We start from the raw sequence: 10,002 nt of genomic DNA, 5'->3' as shown, positions 1-10,002 counted from the left end.
AAGTCAGTTAGGTCAGCTTACTCAGAATCCCCCCTTACCCCTGAGGTTTTCTCTTAGCAATTTTCAACCCCTGGGCCCCTCCACCCTACTCCTGGGCAGCAAATTTATTCTCTCCCTTATGGTGTTCAGAGTTGAGCCCAATCTCTCTTCCTTACTGTAAAACTCATTTGCAGAGGTCCAGTCCTGAATAAAGTCTGCCTTCCTGTTCTTTAACAAGTATCCTGAATAATTTTTCTTTACCAAGTCCTGCCTTTGCCACATTTGTTATCTGGACAAGTCACTTAATTCCTCTGCAATCCAGCACCCAGTTTTCTCCTCTCTAAGATGGATGAGAAAACCTCTAAGATCACTCCCAGCTCTAACATAAAAGGAATTAATAAGACAGTCTAATGCACAGTAATATCAAGGAAACTGAACCACAGGAATGTGGGGGCTGAAGGCCAAGGTGAATATCCCAGAAATCCCACATCAAGAGTTTCATCATCTGTCACTTTAAGAGCGTATCACTAGCTCTGAGCCAGTCTCTAGATCTTTAAAAGAAGAATATCAACAAATGTATCTTAGGGCGGTTGTGAGAGTTAAATATAGTGTTCTATGTGAAAAGCACTTTGCAAATTATAAATGCAACACACTGTTACTAATGTGTTAACTCAGATGAGATTGAAATTCCAAGAACTAACAGCAGGATGCTGTAGAACATTCCTTTAATCCATTGATTTTCATTGTGGGGGTGGGAGAGATTTTGTCCCCAAGGGGATATCTGGCAATGCCTGGGAACATGTTGATTGCCACAGTGTGGGGCAGGGGAGAGGTACCACCGCATCTACTAAATGGTGGTGGCCCAGGATACTGCCAAATGTTCTACATGATGCAGAGCAGCACACAGCAAAGAATTATCCTGCTCAATAACAAAACTAATACACCCCAAATCATCCTAAATTATGAATTTCCCCAGGGAAGAAGACAGCTCCAGTCCATATGGACTACCAACATTTAGATCCATGAATACTTAGACTCCTAAAAGGAGTTCTATGGCCCCAGAGACAGAGCTCCAGCCCAAAACAATTTCATCATCAAGCTCTTGGATGTAGGAATTTGGATGAAGGTAATCCTGTGAACAAAATTCCCATAAATGGCTGGATAAGGTGGCACACGCCTGTAATCCCAGCTGCTCAGGAGGTTGAGGTAGGAGGGTTATAATTTCAAAGCCAGCCTCAACAAGATAGCAAGGCTCTAAGCAACTCAGAGAAACCCTGTCTCTAAGTAAAACATAAAACAAGAGCTGGGGATTGTTGCTCAGTGGTTAAGCACCCCTGGGTTCAGTCCCCAGTACCAAAAAGGAAAAAAAAAAACCCATAAGTGGATGTGCAGTAAGATCATGGAGTATTCTAGTAACTTTTGAAATCTTACACTCTCTTTTTAAATTGGGGACAGGAGAGGAAAGCCAAATCACTGAAACATTTATTGTGTATAGTTAGGCAATGGGAGCTGGGAATGTAGTATATGAAGAGTAACATGAAGCTTTATTTATAATGTGGCGCAGAACTCATGGAATCCGTGTGTATGCCATCGCCACACACAGAGAAAGGATATAGCTCTAAAGATCATTCTTTCTGGAAATCTACTAATCTGAAGGTCTGCTGGGAACATCCAATGTAAATGAATAAAATATCTGCTATAATCAATATCCCTTTTTGTTACTGCTTTTAAAAATCCCTAGCTGGGTGTAACACTCTGAAGCATAAACATTTCTGCTAGGTATCCATTTAAGCATGAGTACTGGGTACATTTCTTGCAGGCCACACTGAATAGTGAATGCAATTCATTAAGCCCTTGAAGGGGTTGATGGCTTCAATCTCCAACTTGTTCCACACTTTAGATGGCAACAAATAAATTCCGACGTACACAAAAAAATCTTATTTTCCACATAATAATAACAAAGTTATTGTTCAATAAATAACAAAGTTTTTGTTCAAAGGGGAAAAATCCTTTAAACTCATTTATATTATTTATTATTTCTCACCATAATCCCATAAGGAGGATGTTATAATAAATGGGGAAACAAAGTTATAAGAAATAATAAAGCTTTGAAGGTAGAATTAGAATCCACAATCTTTATTTAATCTCATGCCAAGAACTCTGAAAACACAACAGGTACCATCTGCATTCTTTCTTTCTCCTTAAAGAGAAAGCTGATGTTTTCATATTTTGCCTTTTCTAAAGGCTTTTTGAGTAGCGGTGAGTGGTAAGTCATGGAATTGCAGTGCTCAACCGTGTTGTCTTGATTTGTCCAGTTCATACCACATTTCCAGCCTTGAGCCTGGTGCTAAGGTCTCTGGATCCTGACATCTCTGACCTGAGCTGAGAGTTCCTTCCTTCGCCCTCTTGAAATGAGAGTGGGGGCACTGGCACGAACTCTCTCTGCTGAGATAAGAGCCTGGTAGTGAAATAGCACAGTGGAGGTGAAACCCTTATAAAACACAGAGCTCAGGCATAATTGTTTCAAGGTGAGAGAGGTCACTGCTCCTGAGAGCTCAGTGAGGTAGCACTGACAACACCTACAGAAACTTGGTTTTGTAGCATGCATTGGTAATTGTCATTTCTGTGTGAGGAAAGAAGCTGATTAAAGTATATGCAGATAACATTCCAGATTTTTCCTGTCACAGTACAAGCTTGGCTTTTTTGAAAGTGGTATGAAATCTATCAAGTCACCAGGGTGCCATTTCTGAAATTACTACTACAATGAACTAAGTGGCACCTCACAGGATTTACCCTGTGTTCAAAAATTGTTCTTATAATTAAAGGATAAAGCCACTTGACAAAACCTTAAGAATAATTTAAGTTCCAGAAGAATCTAACTATTTTGGGCCTCTTTTTTGTCCATGGACTTCCCTCTAAGACCTAAGTGAACTCTGAAATTTTCTAATTAACAGTTTATTGTAAGGAATTCTTAAAAGGTATTATTCTTCTTTCATCCTGAAAAGTGCACACATGCGCGCGCGCACACACACACACACACACACACACACACTTTCTTTGTAGAGTTCACTTTGGAGGTTTCTAGTGAAGGACAATCCCAGCTCCAAAATGGGCTTCCTGGCTTGAGGCAGTGAGAGGAATAGAGAGGAACCCAGGTTCAGTGCCATCTTAGACCTGTGGAACATTTTCATACAGAATGTGATCTATATGTTTAGATAAGAATGGCCACAGACAGAAGAAAGGAGAATTTATTTTCCCAAGACTGTATATCTTCAACATAGGAGAGAGATTTTTCGGTAGTGCCAGGTTAGAGAGAGTTAAATACATGACCAAGGAGCTCTCTCCAGACAGCTGTAGCTGTCCCTGGTAAGGTCACCTAAATTGGGTGGCATTGTGGCCACACCTGGAAGCCTTCTGGCATGTGATCCTCTTGAATTATAAAGAGCTACAGGGAGAAAAATCATCTGACTGAAAATAATGTTTATCCAAAAAATATTTCCAGAAGCTCTGCATGCTTCAAGAAGTATGGACTAAATGTTTTGTCTCCCACATAATGAGGAAATGGAACCCATCAGTCTGTTGGAGCAGCTGGGGCACAGGAAGCTCACCAGGACCTGGGCAAACACTCACAAGACCCTGAGGCATAGATTGTGCTCTCTGCTAGAAAGGAGGGCTATGGGGAAAGAGATCAGCAAATGTCCCTGCGGTGTTTGTCCCAGGATGGGAAGAAAATAACATCTCTGAGACCACAGCATCCCGGAACACATTGCCTCACCCTCGTTCAGGTTTTACATTGAAAATCATTACCAATATGCCATTTGACACAAAAGTGCCTTAAAATTGAATTAGACAAGGCTAATAAACATGGAGAAGGCAAGAAAGTATAATTACTTCCATTCCCTTTGTTAATAACTTATCCTGTATGGGTTCCTTTGTTTGAAAAACCTAAAATGTTCATAGGGATCAAAACAAATTCACATATGTATATGAATTCATTTGAAGATAAATATGTTTGTTTTACTTCCTCATGCAATCTGTGTTACCTGTTTGGTCTCCTGGTAAAATGTTTAAGGTCAAACAATGTTTAATAAATTTTTCAGGCTTATCTGAGAAAAGCCATCCTTCTACTCCTGTCTTTTCGTTTACTGATTTTTTCCCCCTGTAAGGAATGTCATATCTGAACAATCAATTTTTAAAATAAACAAAGCTCGTTGTGTAGCTGGTCTTAGATTGTGACTGAGATCCATCTTTGTATCAGTCCTAATCTGTATTGTTGTCCAGCCACGATACTTCACCAGTCCTGGAATGGAAGACTCACCAACAAAACAGAGAATTCATCTTTCAATTGTCCCAGGAGATTCGTTCTCAGCATAGATGTTTCTATGATTTGTTTAAATCCTATGACTATAGCTCTATTACTATGATTGGGAACAGATGTCGGTATGTTGTGAAAAACTAATGCCTCAAAATTTTCATTTAGATCATTGTACGTGAGAACCTGAAGATAAATTCAAAGCTAAGGTAATAGAATATGAGAACACAGGATAATTCAAAACAGACTATTCATACTATGTGCTTTATTTTATCTTTGGGAAATAGAGGCAAAACATATTGCCCAAATCTGATCAGAAATTAATTTAAAAATTCTATGAGTTAAGTCAAACAATAAATTATGAGAAAAAATTTTTTTCGTATATTGCAAGATTCAGCTCTTCTGATGACATCTGTTTTTTTGTATAGTGTTATATATATTCTTAGTAATGTTCTGCACTAATTAACATTATTATTTTAATATACATTTTTAGTGTAATAATTTATGAGGACACAAAGGATCCAAGCATACAATCTTTGTATACATTTGCAAATGACAATGCCAACTGTTTTGTGAAGTTAACCAAACAAATGGCAGATTTTTTTTTCTAGAAAAGATCAAACTTAATGTTAATGCCTAATACGTATTTACCCACAAGGAAGACTGACGAACAGTTCCAGGACAAAGCTCTGTACTGTCAGACTGTGTTGTTAGTGTCTGCCAAAAGCCATTTATTATCCAAGGCCAGGCAAGATTAATGAGGTCACACAGACAAGAGGGTGTGACTATTATTCAAAAAAAGATATTTGAATCTAGGTATCAAAAACTTGAAAGGTATTAGTTGTAGGACATCTTATAATTGGAATTTTAAAGCAAACTTCAGTATGAGAAGGGTCTTTAGGAGAGGCCAAAGATCAATACTGGCTATCCTGGCAGGGGCCATTTGTTCCCAGAGCCTCAGAGTTGTATCTCAACTCAATCACTGATGAAACTCCAGCTGGTTTATACCAACATTATTTTTGTGCTCTTAAAATTTGTATTTCAAACTTGGAATAAGTATAAAATCCATCAAAAAGAAACTCAGTATCTGGTAGGTTAGTTGCAGTTTAACTATGCTATAATCAGTAAGAGGTAGGGATAATTTAATTAAAGATGAAAGTATTTTTCCTCCCCTGATCTTGGTAGGAATCTGTCCAGTAAAAAATATTCATGAAGAACATAAGTATCAGAGCCATACTTATGTGGCAGAGAATTATGTCACAGAAGTTAATTTTTTTTTTTAGAATTAAAAAGTATCTAAGATATCCCATGCAACTCCCTTATTTACAGATAAATAAAAAATTTGAGGGAAGTTGAATGTTTTCTAAAACACACAGTAAGTTAGTGGAAGGCAATGATGATTAAGGGCAGAGGGTTCTGAAATTGTATTGCTTGGATGTGTCCCATCCCCACCACTTGGTAGCTGTGTGGCCACAGTGTTTCTTATTCCTTCTCAGTTAAAAGAGATATAATAATAGTGGAGTGGAAGCTCCCTTAGCTAATGTAATAAAGGCAAGGGTTTTGAAATGTAACTGTAAGCAGAGACCCATTAACACATACAAACACCAAATTATTTATTTTTTAGCTCAAAACATATATATTCTATGTAAAGCTAAGGCCTTTTCTTTGGATATGGGCCTACTGATTGGGTTTCTAGCCATATCTTCATATAAACCACACCAATACATGTCTATTTCTTTAAATTGGTGGGAAAAAAATTAAAGACAATTATGAGTCTAAGTACAGAGTTCTTTTAGATTTTTATAATTTCCAAATTTGCATTGGTTTTCTCACATTGTCTAGTCTTTAAGGCACTTCTAACAACAAAATATCATCAACTGGGTGGCTTATAAACAACAGATAATTATTTCTCATAATTCTGGGGACTGAGAAGTCCAAGATCAAGGAGCCAACAGATTTTTTATTTAGTGAGAACCACCTTCTGGTTCACAGGTGGCATTTTCTAACTGTGTCTACACAGTTTTTCTGGGGCTTTTTAAATAAGGGCACTAATTCCACTCATGGTCACTTTCCCATGATGACCGAATCACACCCTTCTCTCAACCTCAACACTAGCACATTCATAATTAGGATTCCACACACAAATTTTAGGGGACACAAACCTTCTGACCATAGTATACTTGTATCTACTTCAACACTATTTTTTTAAATATTGATTAATCCTTCTGTTCAACTTAGTTTTTATTTATTCTATGAAATTCTCATTTCCTCAGATTGCGTTATATTTAATAAAATTATGTAATTGTATGAACACATGCAACTGGTATAATCAGATTGGGTTCAAATACCTGACTCCTAATAGAATGTACCTCAGCTTGCAAAAGTGATCAACTTTCTAGAATGTGTCAGCTACTTCCTGAAGTTGTCAATGTGCCATAAGGATGTCAGAATGCTTTACAGATGGAATGGAAAAAGCCAGTAATTTTTTCAATTCAAGTGGTTAAAGAACTTTCTACTGAAAACTCACAGAATATTGTCAACACATTAAAAGCACCCCCAAAAATGTAGCTGTTAATATACAAGTTTAAAACTCATTTCTCCTGATTTCATGAGGTAGATAGATATCAGTCTTTCTTTTTGCACATTATTTTTCTTATATTGACATTTGATAATTAACTTTTACTCCTTATTAATGTCATTGCTAAAAACTACCAGTGGAATAAATCATATACCCTGTGTTTGTCTCAACAGTAATGACTGACAATCAATTACAGAATTATCTTAAATACAGTTTCCATGATGGAAGATAAATGTTTTTAGTAGTTTGTTTCTATTTTTCTGAAAACTAAGATGCATATAGTTTAAAAGTCAGATAGTAAGATGTACATTTTCCCACATTTTAATATCTGAAATCTGAATGCTTTCTTACTGTTCGTGACATCTTAGAATTAAGGGGACCAGGAAGCAGTCGTAACACAGTGATACTGTCTGCACATTTGTACTCCTTGAAAGTATCTACATCAAAATTCAGAAGTGACAGCAACCTGAAAGAGAATCACAGAATCAATAGCATATCACTCTTTTGAGGAATGCTGTATCATCAACAACTGCAATGGCACAGAGCACAGTATTACTTGGAAAAATACAAGCACAGACAACTTCGGAGTAATTCAGGAGAAACTGAAGTTTTAGAAATGCCCTTTCCGATTCATTTCACTTATATTTTTGGTTTTCAGTTATACACATAAATGATGTATGATTTAAAAAGTACTGTGCCCACCTCCAAGATCTGGAACAAGACAAGGATACACACTTTTACTATTCTTATTTAATATAGTGTTGGATGTCTTAGCAAGAGCAATTAGGCAAGAGAAAGAAATAAAAAGCATCCAAATTGGAAAGGAAGAAGTCAAATTATCCATGTTTTTAGATGATGTGAATTTATACATAGAAAAGACTAAATACTCCATCAAAAAGCTGTTAGAACTAAAAAATGAATTCAGTCAAGTTGCAGGATACAAAATCAACATAAAAGTAACATTTTTATATACCCATAATGAACTTGCTGAAAAAGAAATCAAGAAAGTAATCCCAAAAATTTACAATAGCTACAAAAGTAAAATAAAATACTTGGAAGTAAATTTAACCAAGTAGATACGATTTCTACAGTGAAAATTACAAAACATTTATGAAATTAAAGAAAAAATTAAAATATATCTTGAGATCATGGGTTAGAAGAATTAATTTTGTTAATATGACCTACTCCCCAAAGTGATCCATAGGTACAATGGGATCCCCATCAAAATACCAATAACTTTTTTCAAAGAAATAGGAAGAAAAAATTCCTAAAGTGCATAGGGAGCCGCAGAAGACTAAAAAAAATAGCTAAACCAATACTGAGTGGAAAACAAAACAAATACAACAACAAAGCTTGAGGCATCACAATACTTGACTTCAAAATATACTATAAAGCTATACTAATCAAACAGCATGGTATTAGTATAAAAAAATCAACACATAAACCAATGAAACAGAATAGAAAACCTACAAATTAATCCACATACATATAGCAAATTGATTTTTGAGATTTTTTCCTTTTTCTTTAATCAGAATAAAATTATCATACAATTACATAATAAAATTATGTAATTGTATGAACACATTTAGTTTCTAAAACTTTATGAATATGCATGTCATCCTTGCACAGGGACCATGCTAATCTACAACGTGTCATTCCAACTTTAGCATAGTGCTGACGAAGTGAGCACCAGTCAAATGATTTTTGACAAAGGCATAAAAAACATATATTGGAACAAAGACAGTCTCTTTAATAAATGGTGCTGTTAAAACTGACTATACCTATACAGAATAATGAAACTAGTTCCCTTTCTCTCATCATGCACAAAACTAAACTCAAAATGGGTCAAAGACCTAAATGTGAAACCTGAACCTATGAAATGACTACAAGAAAGCGTAGGAGAAACATTGGAGACATCAGTGTAGGCAAAGATTTTTGGGATAGGACTCCAAAGGCATAGGCAGCAACAAAAATAAACAAATGGTATTAAAGCAAACCAAGAAACTACTGCTCACTAAAGAAAACATAGATAAAACACAGAGACAAACCTACAGAATGGAGTAAAATACTTGCAAGCTATTCATCTGACAAAAGATTAATATCAAGACTATATATGGAAGTAAAAGAACTGAACACCAAAAATAAAATAATACAATTTAATAATGGGTTAAAGTTTTCTCAAAAGAAAACATAAAAAATGCCAACAAGTACATGAAAAAATGCTCAATATCACTAATATCAACATCACTAATTATCAGACAAATGCAAATCTAAACCACAACGAGATACCATCTCATTCAAGTTAGAATGAATATTATCAAACAGAAAAACCAGAAAATACTGGCAAAGATGGTCACTTTTACACACTGCTGATGTGAATGTGGTTAGTACACTCATTTATGGGAAAAAGTATGGAGATTCCTCAAGAAACTAGGAATTTATCTACCATATTATCCAGCAATTCTACTACTAGTTATATGTCCAAAGAAAAGGAAATCAGTTTATTAAAGAGATACCTGCATTCTCAGGTTATTGCAATACTATTCATATTAGCCAAGATATAGAATCAACCTAGACATCCATCTGCGAATGAATGGGTAAGAAAAATGTGATGTATATGCACCATGAAATATTATTCAACCATCAATATAAAATTCTGTCCTTTTCAGCAAATGCAAATGGATGGAACTGGAAGCAGAAAGACAAACACTACATGTTCTCATTCATGTGCAAAAACTAAGAAGCCAATCTCAACAAAGAATGGAGTGGTATAGTGATCACTAGAGACTGGGCAAGGCAGAGGAGAGCAGGACTGAAAGAAGTGAGATAAATAGCAACAAAATACAATTTGAGAGGAGGATTTAGTTCTGCTTTCAATAGCAGAGTAGGGTAACTACTGGTCATAACAGTCTATAATATATTTCAAAATAACTAGAAGAGCACAAAAATCATAGAAATGATTAATCATAGAAATGATTAATGTTTGAGGATATAAAAGTGCTTATTAGCCTGATTTCATTAATACACATTTTATGAATGTATCAAATTATCATACTGTACCCTGTAAAGATGTACATTTATTATGTCTCAATTTTAAAAATATAAATAACACTACCAGACTTATTTCAAAAAA

The 10,002-nt window shown here is 35.5% G+C and overlaps 1 non-coding gene across 1 annotated transcript; it reads right to left on the bottom strand.

Moving 5' to 3' along the window:
- Window positions 1-8,453: 8,453 nt before the first annotated feature.
- On the bottom strand, window positions 8,454-8,558 carry LOC124108136 (U6 spliceosomal RNA). The gene has a single exon (XR_006856620.1). It is a non-coding gene; the product is annotated as a U6 spliceosomal RNA (small nuclear RNA).
- Window positions 8,559-10,002: the final 1,444 nt, after the last annotated feature.

The sequence above is a fragment of the Marmota monax genome, unplaced genomic scaffold (genome assembly GCF_021218885.2).
Source record: "Marmota monax isolate L192 unplaced genomic scaffold, Marmota_monax_Labrador192_F-V1.1 WCK01_AAM20220418_F8-fsc00049, whole genome shotgun sequence".
Lineage (NCBI taxonomy): Eukaryota > Metazoa > Chordata > Mammalia > Rodentia > Sciuridae > Marmota > Marmota monax.
This window is presented reverse-complemented; position numbering and strand designations above follow the sequence as displayed.